Genomic DNA, 17,932 nt, shown 5'->3' on the forward strand with positions numbered 1-17,932 from the left:
AACGATGAGTTCGATGACGGTTTGGATGTACCGTGCACTATTCAGTGTCCCCTCGACGATCACCAGTGGTGTACGGCCAGTGTAGGAGATCGCTCCCCACACCATGATGCCGGGTGTTGGCCCTGTGTGCCTCGGTCGTATGCAGTCCTGATTGTGGCGCTCACTTGCACGGCGCCAAACACGCATACGACCATCATTGGCACCAAGGCAGAAGCGACTCTCATCGCTGAAGACGACACGTCTCCATTCGTCCCTCCATTCACGCCTGTTGCGACACCACTGGAGGCGGGCTGCACGATGTTGGGGCGTGAGCGGAAGACGGCCTAACGGTGTGCGGGACCGTAGCCCAGCTTCATGGAGACGGTTGCGAATGGTCCTCGCCGATACCCCAGGAGCAAGTGTCCCTAATTGCTGGGAAGTGGCGGTGCGGTCCCCTACGGCACTGCGTAGGATCCTACGGTCTTGGCGTGCATCCGTGCGTCGCTGCGGTCCGGTCCCAGGTCGACGGGCACGTGCACCTTCCGCCGACCACTGGCGACAACATCGATGTACTGTGGAGACCTCACGCCCCACGTGTTGAGCAATTCGGCGGTACGTCCACCCGGCCTCCCGCATGCCCACTATACGCCCTCGCTCAAAGTCCGTCAACTGCACATACGGTTCACGTCCACGCTGTCGCGGCATGCTACCAGTGTTAAAGACTGCGATGGAGCTCCGTATGCCACTGCAAACTGGCTGACACTGACGGCGGCGGTGCACAAATGCTGCGCAGCTAGCGTCATTCGACGGCCAACACCGCGGTTCCTGGTGTGTCCGCTGTGCCGTGCGTGTGATCATTGCTTGTACCGCCCTCTCGCAGTGTCCGGAGCAAGTATGGTGGGTCTGACACACCGGTGTCAATGTGTTCTTTTTTCCATTTCCAGGAGTGTAGTTGTCACCTCAAATGCTCGCAGTGGCTGAGTATTTTTAATAAGCATTTTTTCAGAAATTAGCGCTGCGAGAAGCTCATCTTCCGATGCAGCCTCTGGTCTGCCATTACGCGCCGAAGTATTAATTTATTTTTCAAGGTGTTAACAGTAAATGTTTCTGAAGAAGAGAAATTTGTTAACATCGGGTATAGATTTAAGTGTCAGGAAGTCGTTTCTGAAAGTATTTGTATGGAGTGTAGCCATGTATGGAAGTGAAACATGGACGATAACTAGTTCGGACAAGAAGAGAACAGAAGCTTTCGAAATGTGGTGCTACAGAAGAATGCTGAAGATAAGGTGGGTAGATCACGTAACTAATGAGGAGGTATTGAATAGGATTGGGGAGAAGAGAAGTTTGTGGCACAACTTGACTAGAAGAAGGGATCGGTTGGTAGGACATGTTTTGAGGCATCAAGGGATCACAAATTTAGCATTGGAGGGCAGTGTGGAGAGTAAAAATCGTAGAGGGAGACCAAGAGATGAATACACTAAGCAGATTCAGAAGGATGTAGGCTGCAGTAGGTACTGGGAGATGAAGAAGATTGCACAGGATAGAGTAGCATGGAGAGCTGCATCAAACCAGTCTCAGGACTGATGACCACAACAACAACAACAACAACAACAACAGTAAATGTAAATGCGAGAGATTTCGTTGTAAGAATCTTTTTAAATTACAAAAGATAATTAATTTACGTTAAAGTTCATTTTTTAAATTATACAGATTCCATGAGTTCAGTAAGTTTTATCTTGGCCGCTCCACGGCAACAATCGAAATTCTCTCGAGCCTTGTTTTGCAATCAATAAATAGAAATTAACAAAATTACATTCAATTCAGTTAACGGAAACTATATTTTAGTCATCACGTTCAAAATCTAAAGTTGGTACATGGATAACAGCGGCCGTTCAAGAATCCGTTTCATATTTACTTATGCACGTAAGTAAAAGTGATAAGAAAAGACAATATCCCGGAGAGAAAGAATCATGATGATAAATTAAAAAAAAAATATATATATATATATATATATATATATATATATATATATATATATATATATATATATATATATATATATATATATATACACTCCTGGAAATGGAAAAAAGAACACATTGACACCGGTGTGTCAGACCCACCATACTTGCTCCGGACACTGCGAAAGGGCTGTACAAGCAATGATCACACGCACGGCACAGCGGACACACCAGGACCCGCGGTGTTGGCCGTCGAATGGCGCTAGCTGCGCAGCATTTGTGCACCGCCGCCGTCAGTGTCAGCCAGTTTGCCGTGGCATACGGAGCTCCATCGCAGTCTTTAACACTGGTAGCATGCCGCGACAGCGTGGACGTGAACCGTATGTGCAGTTGACGGACTTTGAGCGAGGGCGTATAGTGGGCATGCGGGAGGCCGGGTGGACGTACCGCCGAATTGCTCAACACGTGGGGCGTGAGGTCTCTACAGTACATCGATGTTGTCGCCAGTGGTCGGCGGAAGGTGCACGTGCCCGTCGACCTGGGACCGGACCGCAGCGACGCACGGATGCACGCCAAGACCGTAGGATCCTACGCAGTGCCGTAGGGGACCGCACCGTAACTTCCCAGCAAATTAGGGGCACTGTTGCTCCTGGGGTATCGGCGAGGACCATTCGCAACCGTCTCCATGAAGCTGGGCTACGGTCCCGCACACCGTTAGGCCGTCTTCCGCTCACGCCCCAACATCGTGCAGCCCGCCTCCAGTGGTGTCGCGACAGGCGTGAATGGAGGGACGAATGGAGACGTGTCGTCTTCAGCGATGAGAGTCGCTTCTGCCTTGGTGCCATTGATGGTCGTATGCGTGTTTGGCGCCGTGCAGGTGAGCGCCACAATCAGGACTGCATACGACCGAGGCACACAGGGCCAACACCCGGCATCATGGTGTGGGGAGCGATCTCCTACACTGGCCGTACACCACTGGTGATCGTCGAGGGGACACTGAATAGTGCACGGTACATCCAAACCGTCATCGAACCCATCGTTCTACCATTCCTAGACCGGCAAGGGAACTTGCTGTTCCAACAGGACAATGCACGTCCGCATGTATCCCGTGCCACCCAACGTGCTCTAGAAGGTGTAAGTCAACTACCCTGGCCAGCAAGATCTCCGGATCTGTCCCCCATTGAGCATGTTTGGGACTGGATGAAGCGTCGTCTCACGCGGTCTGCACGTCCAGCACGAACGCTGGTCCAACTGAGGCGCCAGGTGGAAATGGCATGGCAAGCCGTTCCACAGGACTACATCCAGCATCTCTACGATCGTCTCCATGGGAGAATAGCAGCCTGCATTGCTGCGAAAGGTGGATATACACTGTACTAGTGCCAACATTGTGCATGCTCTGTTGCCTGTGTCTATGTGCCTGTGGTTCTGTCAGTGTGATCATGTGATGTATCTGACCCCAGGAATGTGTCAATAAAGTTTCCCCTTCCTGGGACAATGAATTCACGGTGTTCTTATTTCAATTTCCAGGAGTGTATATATATATATATATATATATATATATATATATATATATATATATATATATATATATATATATATATATAATTTCTTTTGTGTATGACGTAACAAATGACACCGACGTCACAACCCCTACTAGTTACTTTCCCGTATTGATAATGTCCGACGTCTAACTTTTTTTATTGTTGGCCAGCATCATCCACATAATGTATACATTCATCACACTTACATCGACCATGTCGAAGAAAACCACCAATGGCCAGCACCTTTTTTTTTTTCTCTTAACACTGTAGCATCGCTTCTTCAGGTCCATTGTGTCAACACCGCCCTTTGTGGCACTGTATGTCATTATGACCTCAGGCTTATTTACTTGCGATGATGACACTGTTGGTTGGTCATGAAGACAGCTAAGAATAGTAACAACTTTGTTTTCCTTAGGAACGTAAGAGGGTATGATAACATCTGGTTTTGAGCCAAATAATGTAGAGTACGCTTCAAGTCCTTTAGGTGTAATGAAATCGGCAGGCAGATAGTGCCAACTAGTCTCAGATGTTTTGACAACAAAATGAGCTAACTCGAGAGACAAAAAATTATCAATACGTCCAGACTTCTTAAGGTTTTCATAACATTCTCTCCAAGTCGCACAGCTCTGGTTTCTTCCTCCTTCCCCCAAATATACTTTCATCTTGCAGCAGTATCTGTCACAAATAGCCAAGAAATTCCATAGCCGGCCGTGGTGGCCTTGCGGTTCTAGGCGCTGCAGTGCGGAACCGCGGGACTGCTACGGTCGTAGGTTCGAATCCTGCCTCGGGCATGGATGTGTGTGATGTCCTTAGGTTAGTTAGGTTTAAGTAGTTCTAAGTTCTAGGGGACTGATGACCTGAGATGTTAAGTCCCATAATTCTCAGAGCCATTTGAACCAACCTTATTCCATATCTACCATGTTTTGATGGGACGTATTGTCGAAATGGACAGGGTCCTTCAAATGTGACCAACTGTTCATCCGTGGTCATGTACCAGCATTCCCCAAATATACTTTCATCTTGCAGCAGTATCTGTCACAAATAGCCAAGAACTTTATTCCATATCTACCATGTTTTGATGGGACGTATTGTCGAAATGGACAGGGACCTTCAAATGTGACCAACTGTTCATCCGTGGTCATGCACCATCCTGGAATTTAGGCATCCATAAGCGTAATTTTCCACATCTCAAACCCTTCTCTGACTGGTTCCCATTTGTCAGCTGACCTATGTTCACGTCGGGCTGCTGCATCATCAAAGCGCAACATCCTCAGAATGGCATGAAGGCGGTTGCGAAACATAGTTTCATTGAACAGTGGTCGACCATCCTCAGCAGTCCAAAGCTGACTGATATCTTCATTTCTTGACTTGTAAACTCTAATCAGGACAAGTACACCAAGAAAGTTTTTCATTTCACGCCTCTCTATATTCACCCTATCTATATCCACCTTCCTTGTTGGTCCACATAAACACTTTATCGATAAGGGGTAAACGAAAGAACAACGTAAAACAAGATTCTTCACTATCACGGTTCCTAATCGAATAACTTTTAAGTCCCTTGTCTTCCTTCAGTACATCGTTTTTGCTCCGTCCACCAGAAATTCCATCTCGTGCAGCTATAACCAATATTTTATTCCCATTACGAGAAAAGAATATGTCACACCCAACAGAATTCGCACTAAATTACTTCTCTCTATCTTCGTATAGAGATTCTTCATGATCATCATCTTCGTGTACTTATGAGTTTCGAGCGACATCTACCTCTTTATCACCGTCGCTGGAAGAGTCACATCCACTAGGTGGGCTTTCAGAATCAAAAGACTGCTCCAACAATTACCTTATCTCCTCATTCTCCGTAATATCTTCAGTTTGTAGAGCAGAGGACTGTTATGAGATAAAGTACCTAAACAAACATGTGCTTATCACATGGAAAACTGTTGAATACTGAAAAAATAACAGCGCGAGTCCACAATGGCAAACGACGTGACAGACGCTGCGCAGACAGGCATCTGGTTGTTGAAAAGTTGCTTCTGATCACAAGAGCCTGCGCGGCGCGTGCGGGAGGAAACGTGCACTAACACCTCAACACAAAGCCATAGGTAAATTTTTATAATTTTTTTCAAAATTGTGGCTAAATTGACAAATTACGAAAAGTAAAATTTCATTACACTAAAATGTATAGTTACTAATAGAGAAGATATTAAACAGCACTGAAGGGTCTCTGAGGCCCGACGGTAGGTAAAGGTTAATTAAACTTTATCAACAAGAGGAAAAGGAACATTCTCAAGTGGTGGTATTTTTTCAAAGATTTTGAATAGCTGTATTACTTCTCTTGCCCCATCACTGGCAGCGACGTATTATTGCCCGTTTGTTGACAATGAGGTGCACTGTTGCCGCTTACTAACCGCAGAAGTCGCTCCTCCAGAAAGTCTTCAACCACTCCACCAACTCAACGTCGAGTTGCTGGGTCATCGGCACAATCAGTATCAGCGTACATGTGAAGTCTACCGTCTTATAGCCAGTGACACCAGACTTTTGATATACAACTATATATACATGGATACTCTGCAAATCACATTTAAGTGCCTGGCAGAGGGCTCATCGAACTACCTTCAATATAACTCTCTATTATTCCAATCTCGTACAGTGCGCGGAAAAAAAGAACACCTATATCTTTCCGTGCAATCTCTGATTTCCCTTACTACCGATTTCCCTTACTATGATGATCGTTTCTGCCTATGTAGGTCGGCGTTATCAAAATATTTTCACATTCGCAGAAGCAAATTGATTATCGAAATTTCTTGAGAAGATTCCGCTGCAACGGAAAACGATGATATCCACCCCAAATCCTGTATCATTTCACTGACACTCTCTCCTCTATTTCGCAGTAACACAAAACGTGTTGCCCTTCTTTGAACTTTCTCGACGTGCTCCGTCAGTCCTATCTGGGAAGTATGCAACACGGCGCGGCAGTATTCTAAAAGAGGACGGACAAACGTAGTGTAGGCAGTCTGTTTAGTAGATTTGTTACATTTTCAAAGTGTACTGCCAATAAAACGCAGCCTTTGGTTAGTCTTCCCACAACAGTTTCTATGTGTTCCTTCTATAATTTAGCTTTTACCAAATACCAGTAATTTTCTTGAGGGCTCTCAAAAATTGTAACACACAGCTCACCGCAAACTCCTTATCCAGCCTTGTTGGTTGGTTGGTTGGTTGGTTGGTTGGTTTTGGGGAAGGAGACCATGTGGGGCGGCGGAGGAGTAATGTTGTTGGTTGTAAAATATATAACTGCTGCATTAATGTTTGCTTGCTGTCAGTTTCTAGCTTTAGAATGTTGCTAATGCTGTCTTTCGCCGTTCTCAACACTGGCTCTCTCTTTACTTTGTAGACCCCCAGAAAGCGATTTGACAAAACCTGAAGCCTGTAAATAGAGTTCCTAGTGCCCACTTCCTTGAGATTACAATTATAGCTGCAGCTTGTAGCTCTGTAGAGTCAGGAAGTTGTTCGGGATTTCTAATCAAAGACGACTTTCCAAAATAGTTGAGTATATTCTCAAAATCACAAATATACACACAAATATCCCTCCAACCTAACTAACAGAACAGTTCAGAGTCTATTGCGCCAATGCAACTATAAATGTCCGAAATAATTGTTGAAATGAATGCTCGCCATAATTTGATGAAATATCTCATCAAACGCCACGCTATATAAGTAGTAGAATGTCTGTCCCGCGACGGCACGTGAAAATACGACAATACGCACACTGAGGTTAGATAATGAAAATCATTCCCGAATTAACACTTTACTTGAGACGCTTTACTGGTTACGCGCATCTCGAGTAACAGAATACGGCACCCGAGGCTGTTAGTAGCACTGATCCTGGCGTGGCGCAATTCCCGACACAGATGGCGTGTCATTCAGCGTCTGGAGAGAACTGGGGCCTTCCTTCCTCGCACAGTGCTCTTATATATAAAGCCGGGGTGCGGACCGCTGAGAAAACGCTCGATCAAATCGGCTGTCTCGACTAGCCGCTGTGCTAGTAACGCACCACTTCAAGTTGCATAATAAATTTTAGCTTCTCTTGCTGAAGGCCGATGAAGCTCCTAATTTAACTGTGCATTCAGCACGCAGGGAAGTATTGATAATAAATTTTTGACGTGGCTAACTTTAATAACTTAGGCGAGAGAATTAATTTAATTGCACTGCACGCAGCAGAGGGGCTCTGAACTGTCCCTTCTGAGATCCGCTATTGCTATAATTTAATAGATATTTGAAAGAAACTTTTTACAGCTTCATCATCATAGCGGACCTCCAACCTATTAAAATCTAAACATCCTAGTATGATTTATAAGCTCACTTAATCTATCTTGCTTCCTCTAGTTTTGAGATGAAAACCACAAAATCATGAATTTACACTAACATCTTAATTTGTGAAATCCAAAGTACTATTTTTATTAAATCATTATGAAAGCTGAATCTAAATACAAATTTTGCAGTCTCTAGCTCTTTTCTGTGCCGCCAATTATTTTTATAGAAAAACGTCCAAATAAAGGAAACGGCTGAAGTTATCAAGCTGATATTTAACACACATTAGTTTATCATTATTCCAGACATACTAGGAAAGTTTTATGTCATTTGCTTGATTTTTAAGGTATTGCGCAACATCTATGACGTCAGAGCTAGCAGACTGACTAACACACAATGGAAACTGATGTGAATTTGCTGCAGCGTGAGTAGGCTGCTTCCCTACATCACCCTCTACTTAAATTTTTTTTGTTTATGAATGTTAATGAATGAAGAAAAAAAATTTAATTACAAACAGGGAAGCAAGAGTACAATTTAAACTCCCTATGAAAAATCAAAATTGAATTATAAACATATATAAATATTAAAAGAAACTGATTTCCTACATTAATCATTTAAATTGCGGGCATTTTCACTGCCTCTTTAGAAATGTCATTACTCAAATTTTAAGCAAAGTCAATGAAATATTTTTGGCATACATATTGCCTTAGACTAACAAACACATAGAAATTGAAAAACTGTGAAAATCTTAGTTACATTAAATACATCAAATACATTTTTACACACACAAATTCAAGGAAGATAACATGATACATAAACAGATGATTATTCCTTATCAGTCTTTTATAAACCTGAAAGAAATGGCACAAATAATTTTTTTCACACGTGGTTGTAGCCGCTTTGGCTGGCGTCCTACACTTCCATTCACAAAGGGTAGAGGAGGGAAGTTGCTATGGTGGGCGTCCTTCACGTTCTCTCTAAATTACAAGGGGAAAGGGGAGGGGTCACTGTGAGTTGTGTCCAAGTCACTCCACGCTTTCACGCAGCTACCAGGCTGCCATTATCTGGTTTGTCCTGTAGAACAAACAAAAAGAGTGCCTCAGACTCTGTTCACTTAACATCTAAGGGTGGGTCACAATGAAATGGGGATATATACATCTTAGCCTTCAATATGTTGCTGGAACAAAGTTAACAGAATCTTTTTCAATAATACTCTCGAGGTTACTTAATTGTCATAAATTGGTAAACAAATGGCTCAAAACGCCTTTAGTCATGTACTAGATAAAATTTATGCTCAAGACATACAATCATAAATCATATTTAGTCTGAATTTATTATTTCAGGGCCGGAACACTGAACCAATGCTCAGTACATTTCTGATACATTTGTCTTTTATTCACTTAACTGACTCATTTTTTATTACTTCATTCTTAGAGATAGTATGAGTATATTTGATTAGTAGTTGTTCCTCAGCTTCTTTATACATGTGAGTAACTTTTGGTAATAGTACAGTTGCGAGTGTTCAAAACACACTACGTTTAGTTGATTACTAAATTCACTTATTGGTCCTCTGCTGTTGTCAATTCCACATCTGAAATTAGGTACTTACTGTGAAGTGTATTTATGCTGAGCTAAAATAATGTTTTACGTCTGTCATTATGTTTTTCAATTATATTGCTAGTGTATGTACTTATTTGACACTCACTCATTTAATATTTAAAGCATAGGATAGCACATTTATTTCATATCCATAGTGTATTGCAGCTGATTAGTTTGCTCACGTGGCAATCCATTTCCACTCGATCGGACGCTGAAAACACAGGTAGTCTCTCTCGACTTACCACTAAAATGCCTCAAGCAATTATGGACGAGCGTAATGCTAAATTCCTTAAACCTATAGGACACCATGAGCTACTCTGTCTCATTTAACATAAGGGTACCTATGGTCGTATTCACGCCTCCAACTTATAACCTCAATATGTGTAGGTGTATCCTGTCACACACTACACTAAAATAACGGCCAGCTCCAATCTTATAAATACTTCAGGGACGTATCCTTCACGTCTCAACCACAAACACTGCTCAATTCTATTTCACTGCCATTCCTTGCTACACAAGGTGAGTTTATTCTTACAAATTATCTGCATATTTTTCATTACACTAAGCACTCTCTCTTACTATTTCTTAGTTAGCTCTAATGCATACACTAGATTTCACTACCACTTCAGATCCTAGTCGTACACGAATTCATATATCTTTTTAAAATATTATTGTGGGACCATTTCCAATAAAACAACACTTTGTACTTATTATTTTACCAGGGTTCTATACATAATTTTTACTCAAACACATTTTATCTTTTTTACGTCATACTTCTCTATTGTTTGTCACTATTAGGTTTGTCATATCAGGTATTTTGTTTCACTAATCGGTAGATAGAATGGTTACATAACGCACGGCTTGATAGCCATAACAGAAAATTTAATATTTGAAAAAGAAAGAGCCGAAATTTTTGTGGACAGGAAAGATGAAGAATGAGTGAGACCTGAAAGGGAAAGAAGATCTCACACAGCTGGGACTGCACAGCTGCCACACTGTGTAGAGGTTACAGAACAACCTCCTCCCTACAGCATTCATTAGCTGAAGGCTGTCTGGATAGTTATACCGGAAAATTTAGTATTTGTAAGAGCCGAAATCTTTGTGGATAGAAAAGATGAAGAGTGAGTGAGACCTGAAACGGGAAAGACGATCTCACACAGCTGGGACTGCACAGCTGCCACACTGTGTAGAGGTTAAAGAACAACCTCCTCCCTACAGCCTTCATTCACTTCCTATGAATTTCTTTAGGTCAATCACATTCCTGAGACCTAATAGCTTCTTACTTTTAGGGTACCCTAGCCTATATGCATTGGCATGTGGTTTTCCTATGATCCTGAAAGGTCCTTGGTACACTAACATGAATTTCTTTGTTTCTGCATTTACTTTCTTTGATTTTTCCTTGGTTTTGACAAGGACTAACTGACCTATTTCAAAACTAGTAGGTACAGCTTTTGCATCATGACGTTTCTTCCTTTCCAACGCTCTTTTTCTTATATTTGCTCTAGCCTTTAATTTCTTCTCGTCGATGGATATTTGTGTTAGAATAGGGAATTCTACCATATCTGCAATTACATTGTGCGATTCTTGGCCAAACATCAATTCGCAAGGTGCAAAACCAGTGGCATCATGTCTTAAGTTGTTAATTACACTCTCAAAATACTTAATGTGCTCTGCCCAACTTGAGTGTTTCCGAGCACAATAAGTTCTGCAAAGCCTATTCAATTCCCTCATAATACGTTCACTCATATTTCCTTGGGGGAAATACGCAGATATTTTTAGATGTTTCACTCCGGCTTTAGCTAGACATTCTTTAAATCTATCAGAAGTAAATTGAGGCCCATTGTCTGACAGCAAATTCTTCGGAACGCCAACGTTCACGAAGAAATCTTTTTCCAACTTTTCAACTAATGTTTTTGCATTTGCTCTTTTAATTGGGTAAAGCTTAACATATTTACTGAATCCGTCCACAACGACAAAAACATGGGTGCAACCACCTCTCGAAACAGGAAGAGGGCCAAACAAATCACAGGCCAATAATTCTAGCGTTTCAGTTGGCTCTACTGAATGCATATCTCCTTGTATTCTGGTGTTAGCAGCACGGACTTTCTGGCACACTACACAAGAAGCTAGACGCTTGGCCACACGGCGGTACATGTTGTCAAACACAACCCTCTCTTGTAATTTTGCAATGCACTTCTTTGCACCGTAGTGACCATACCTCAGGTGTACGTAGTCGATTAGTAAATCTACATGTTGTGAGGGAAAGCACAGCTTCCACTCAGAAACACCTACCTTTCTCCTTCTAAACAAAATACCTTTATGCAAACAATAGTATTGCGAAACCTTAGGATAGTTCGCATTTCCTAAATAGCTCTTCACTAATTTCAGTTGGACATCTGCATTCTGCTCACGTCTCAAGTTCTTAATCACTCTCTTTAATGCACTTTCTTCCTTTACTTCGTGCAATGCGAACATTCGAACTTCATTTAGGTCTGTTGCTGTAATTCCCGCGTCATCACAGAGCTCCGCACTTCTAGATAACCCATCAGCTACCAGATTGTCTTTCCCTTGAATATATCTAACCTCAAGGTCAAACTGCTGGAGATATAATGACCATCTTACCAAACGGGAATTCCTCAACTTACAGGTCTTTAAAAAGGTCAACGCCTTATGGTCACTATAAACAATTATCTTGTGACCTAATAGATACTGTTCAAACTTTTGTACCCCAAATACAATTGCTAATGCTTCCAGTTCTGAGATGCCACAATTTCTCTCTGCTGCCTGTAACGATCGACTTGCGAAAGCTATAGTCTTGTGCACTTCTTGTTCGTTTTCTATTTCTACTTGGAATATTTCCACAGCTATACCATAGCCACTAGCATCAACAGACATGCAGAATGGCTTTTCAAAATCAGGGTGATGTAAAATAGGACTATTAATTAAAGATTGTTTTAGCACCTCAAACGCCAGTTGACATTCTGCTGTCCAAACCCAAGGGGTATTCTTTTTCAGCAGGAGGTGAAGACAAGGAGCATTAAAAGCCTGATCACTAAGAAAACGTCTATAGAAGCCAAAAAGACCGAACATTGATCTCAACTGCTTCTTGTTTCTGGGAGCCTCAAATTTTTCAATGACTGCTAGCTTCCCTGGGTCAGGCAAAATACCTTTTCCACTTATCCTATACCCCAAGAAACCTATTTCCTCTTTAACACACTCTGTCTTTTCAATTTTTAATTTCATGCCACCTCTCTCAATAGCCTGTAACACTTCCTCTAATAAAGCTATGTGTTCTTCCCAGGTAGGAGTGGCTATTAACAGATCATCTACGTAAACGGTTATTTTATTACTTAAAGTTGGTCCTAAAACATGGCACATCACATGTACAAAGGCACAAACAGAGATATTAAGACCAAAAGGTACCACACGGTATTGGTAACAAACTCCTTCGTACAAGAAAGCTGTGTACTTCCTTGAATTTTCCGCCAGTGGCAAATTCCAATATCCACACGTGATATCCATAGAAGTTAAGAATTTTACTCCCCGGAACTTTTGCAATAACTCGTCCATGTTCTGCGGTCTATCACTTTCCCTAACGACTATTTCATTCAACCAACGAGCGTCCAAGACCAATCTGACACTCCCGTCTCTTTTTGGTACAACAACAAGAGGATTATTGTACTCACTGACCGCTTTCTCAATCACACCCCACTCCAGCATTCTCTGTATCTCCTTTCGAACCGCCTCCTTCCTGGCTACATGTATTTGGTATGGCTTCCTAAAAAACTCTTGACCGGGTTTCACCTTTAACTGACATTCATAACCTTTGACTAAGCCAGGTCGATCTGAAAATACCTTATGATGCCTTTTTAGAACCTGTCTCAGTTCTTCCTTCTGATTGGCGGCAATCGTATCTATTTCCTGCAATTTAGCTTCTATCTTGTCTAAAATAATTGCTTCTTCTTCTTCTGTATTTAGCTTATTCGTACTAAGGTTAACATCCTCGTCCCAATACCTCCTATTTTTCAGAACTCGTATAGGCAATTCCCAAGTTTCATCATCAGTTACTACATGTTTATCACTAAAAGGGACTGTAATTACTCCTGTTATTGGCAAGACCATTTTTAACTGGCTTTTTTCGAAGTCAACAACACTCTGATATTTTGACAAGAAATCTATGCCAATTAAGACCTCAATACTGAGATTGTTTACAATTAAACATGGATGATCAATTAAATTACCATTTATGTTAAAGGGCAGTAAAGCTTCTTGCTTTACTGTTTTCGACACCTTGCCAGTAGCACCAATTATTCTTAGTCCTGATACCCTCATTACTGTAAGCTTGTCCTTACCAGGTAATGCATCAAAGAAGGACTGAGATATTGCACTCACCTCACTTCCACTGTCTAAGAGACAACGTACATTGATACCTAACATATTCACTATTATTATAGGGTGGCTTATTCTAGGTTGTACAGGTGGTTCCTCAATTTCATCTAATAGTTCCTTTTGAATTCGTCTCCAACTAAAGTGATCGACATCTGTCTTCATTACATTTAGGTCACAGTGAGTAGGGGTTTCCTGAATTACATTTTCCGCTGCCTTTTCCAGTCGGTCTATTAATTTTAAATCGAAACACCGCACGACTTCATTACATTTAGTTTGCTGAACGTGACCCAAATTACTATAGTCTGAGCGATTCTGCGCCTCCAGACCGGGCATAACACTAGTTACAGCTAAACCACTTTTACTATCTTCGTCGGTTTCCCTCTCAAGTGACAACTGGTCACAGCTACTGGGTTCATCGACCCTCAACAGCCTACCCTCTACATTCTCACTTATCTCCTGTCCTAAATCTATTAATACATTATCAACATCCTGCACAGGCACTTTAGATAAGAGCACATCATCTTCATCATAAATATAAGCGTGAATTTCTTCTGCTTCCTCACCTGACAATTCCGTACTTTGTAGCTCTTCCCTATCATCACACTGTTGCGCCTTCTCTTTCTCTTCCCACTTAGAAAGCGTCTCTAACACGGTATCTATCAAATACTGTGAGTGATCTAATATTTCTGTTGTATCCTTTGGTGCTACCGACTCTTCATCCACACGTTCAGTTTGAGTATTTTGATCTGTCTTACCAATTCCCTTAACTACTGGCCTAGGAAAAGTAACCGCCTGGTGAGCGCCAGTATCCTCATAGACGGGAACTAGTTTTCCTGCCTCGGCCCACTACTGTTTCCGTTATTTTCATTATAGTTAACTGGCATAGCATTGCTTTCTGTACTGTTGTTTACATGCATATTTCTGTTTGGAACAAAATTATTATCCCTTGGGCGCCATTGTTGGTTCTGATAGTTATTTCCTACATTCCTAGCTCTCTTAGGATGGCGAACACCTACGGTTCTAATGTTTACATTGCCATTTTGCTCGTTCCTAAAGTTACTATTATTGTTATTGGCATTTCTGTTATTACGTGCTTGCTCCTCATTGGCAGCAACACGTTCTACACGTTCCAAATATTCAATGAAACGATCAAGATTGTCTCTAGGGGCAGAGATAATTCTAGTTTGCCAATACCATGGCAGTTTGGCTTCAAGACCTAGTATAATCATTTCTGGTTTTAGCTTTTCGTCCAAATGTGACAAACGTGAGATCCATGACCTAGCAAATTCTTTAATAGATTCTTTGCCTGCATTGAAGCGTTTTCCACTCCAAAATTCCCTTAACACTTCATTTTGCTTATGGCTAGACCAATACTCATTAATAAAAGCTGTTTTAAACTCCGCTAATGTTTTACACTTTAACATTACATCAGCTGACCAACGCATGGCGTCACCTGCTAAATGGCTTCTAATAAATGAGATTTTCTCTCTTTCAGACCAAGTCGGTGGAATCACATCTTCAAAATCGTTCCAGAAATCTAGCGGGTGAATATTTTTATCTGGATCGAACCGCAAGAACTGCCGACACCCGATAAAAGCGGCGTTTGCAGCTACAACTTGTTGTATACTACCATTACCAGAAGTTACTGAAGCTACTTTACTCTCAATGTTAGCAATGTTAGTATTAATATTTTCTACTTTCATCTCCACATTATCTACTCTTTGTACAATATGAGTAGTGTCAGTTTTGATTGCATCTACGTCTGATTGACATATGTTTATTTTTATATTAACATCTTTAAATCTATCTGAGCACAGTTCAGACTCCGCCTCGATCTTTTCTGTTAACTTGTGCTCCAGCTTCGCATCTTCCATTTGGAAGTCTTTGCGAACCTCAGCAACTTCGGATTTTACGGTTTTATACATCTCAGAAAACTGTTGAGCAACCTTTTTCTTAATATCCTCATGGTTGCAATCTATTTTATTATTCAAACTGTCTAGATCCTCTTTCAACTTATTGCAACCAGCCTTGAAGGTATCGTCCATTACCTCCAATCGTTTATTAAAATTAGTTTGGCTGGCCATAATCTCATACTTTAATTCAGCATTATTGGATTCTAATTTATTATCCATTGCCTCAAACCTTTTATTAAAATTTGTTTGACTGGCCACCATTTCAGACTTTAATTCAGCATTACTGGCAGCTATTGCTTGTAATATAACATTTAAATCAACAGCCCCAGTATCTTTGGGTGGCTCAATAGCTGGTTTCTTTTCACACTCAGGTGACGAAAAACTAGCTCCAATACCAGAATCATCAAAACTAAATGAAACTTCTGATTGATCAGACATGTCTAACTTCTTTTGTTTAAATTCTACTATCTCTGATGACTGTTTCATATTTAATTCACCAGAGAAACTATCCTCCAATAAATTTACAATTTCAATTTTCGGCTTTACTACAGGTGTCTCTATCACTGAATCATTGCCCCTTCCCACACTACTGTCAGGAGACAATACTTCATATTTTACTTGAACATTACTTCCATGCATATTTACACTTGAACTGTTGTCTGGATTTACAGTTCCCTCAACAGACATAGGTTCTAATTTAACTTTAAACTCGGTTTCTTTTGGCGGTTCCATCGCCGACAGTCTTTTAGTGCAGGTTAGTAAAATTTTTAACAACTTTTCACTTAACTTAGTTCCTTCTGCACGACGTTGTCGGAGCGGCGTACCAGGATTACTGATGCGACGCAACTCGCTGAAATGCAGACGGCACTCCGACGGCTGTGGTGTGTTTGCGGGGCCCGTAACTGCAGGCGCGTATCCGGCTGCTGCGGCGGACAACTGCGGTGAGGCGAAACTGGCTTCTCGCGATGCCGGCTGCACCGCTAGACTCAGTGCCAGCTCCGTGAATCCAGATGCGATGTTAATCCAATTGCGTCGCTCACATGCACACGTAACACTTCCACTGTTCTATTACTCAGCTGCGTGTCGCATTTCACTCGCGAATCCGAATAGTTAAAAATCACTTTCACTTCAGTATTTCCCGGCCGATGCACCATATGTGGGGCGGCGGAGGAGTAATGTTGTTGGTTGTAAAATATATAACTGCTGCATTAATGTTTGCTTGCTGTCAGTTTCTAGCTTTAGAATGTTGTTAATGCTGTCTTTCGCCGTTCTCAACACTGGCTCTCTCTTTACTTTGTAGACCCCCAGAAAGCGATTTGACAAAACCTGAAGCCTGTAAATAGAGTTCCTAGTGCCCACTTCCTTGAGATTACAGTTATAGCTGCAGCTTGTAGCTCTGTAGAGTCAGGAAGTTGTTCGGGATTTCTAATCAAAGACGACTTTCCAAAATAGTTGAGTATATTCTCAAAATCACAAATATACACACAAATATCCCTCCAACCTAACTAACAGAACAGTTCAGAGTCTATTGCGCCAATGCAACTATAAATGTCCGAAATAATTGTTGAAATGAATGCTCGCCATAATTTGATGAAATATCTCATCAAATGCCACGCTATATAAGTAGTAGAATGTCTGTCCCGCGACGGCACGTGAAAATACGACAATACGCACACTGAGGTTAGATAATGAAAATCATTCCCGAATTAACACTTTACTTGAAACGCTTTACTGGTTACGCGCATCTCGAGTAACAGAATACGGCACCCGAGGCTGTTAGTAGCACTGATCCTGGCGCGGCGCGATTCCCGACACAGATGGCGTGTCATTCAGCGTCTGGAGAGAACTGGGGCCTTCCTTCCTCGCACAGTGCTCTTATATATAAAGCCGGGGTGCGGACCGCTGAGAAAACGCTCGATCAAATCGGCTGTCTCGACTAGCCGCTGTGCTAGTAACGCACCACTTCAAGTTGCATAATAAATTTTAGCTTCTCTTGCTGAAGGCCGATGAAGCTCCTAATTTAACTGTGCATTCAGCACGCAGGGAAGTATTGATAATAAATTTTTGACGTGGCTAACTTTAATAACTTAGGCGAGAGAATTAATTTAATTGCACTGCACGCAGCAGAGGGGCTCTGAACTGTCCCTTCTGAGATCCGCTATTGCTATAATTTAATAGATATTTGAAAGAAACTTTTTACAGCTTCATCATCATAGCGGACCTCCAACCTATTAAAATCTAAACA

This window comes from Schistocerca nitens, chromosome 4 (assembly GCF_023898315.1).
Source record: "Schistocerca nitens isolate TAMUIC-IGC-003100 chromosome 4, iqSchNite1.1, whole genome shotgun sequence".
NCBI lineage: Eukaryota > Metazoa > Arthropoda > Insecta > Orthoptera > Acrididae > Schistocerca > Schistocerca nitens.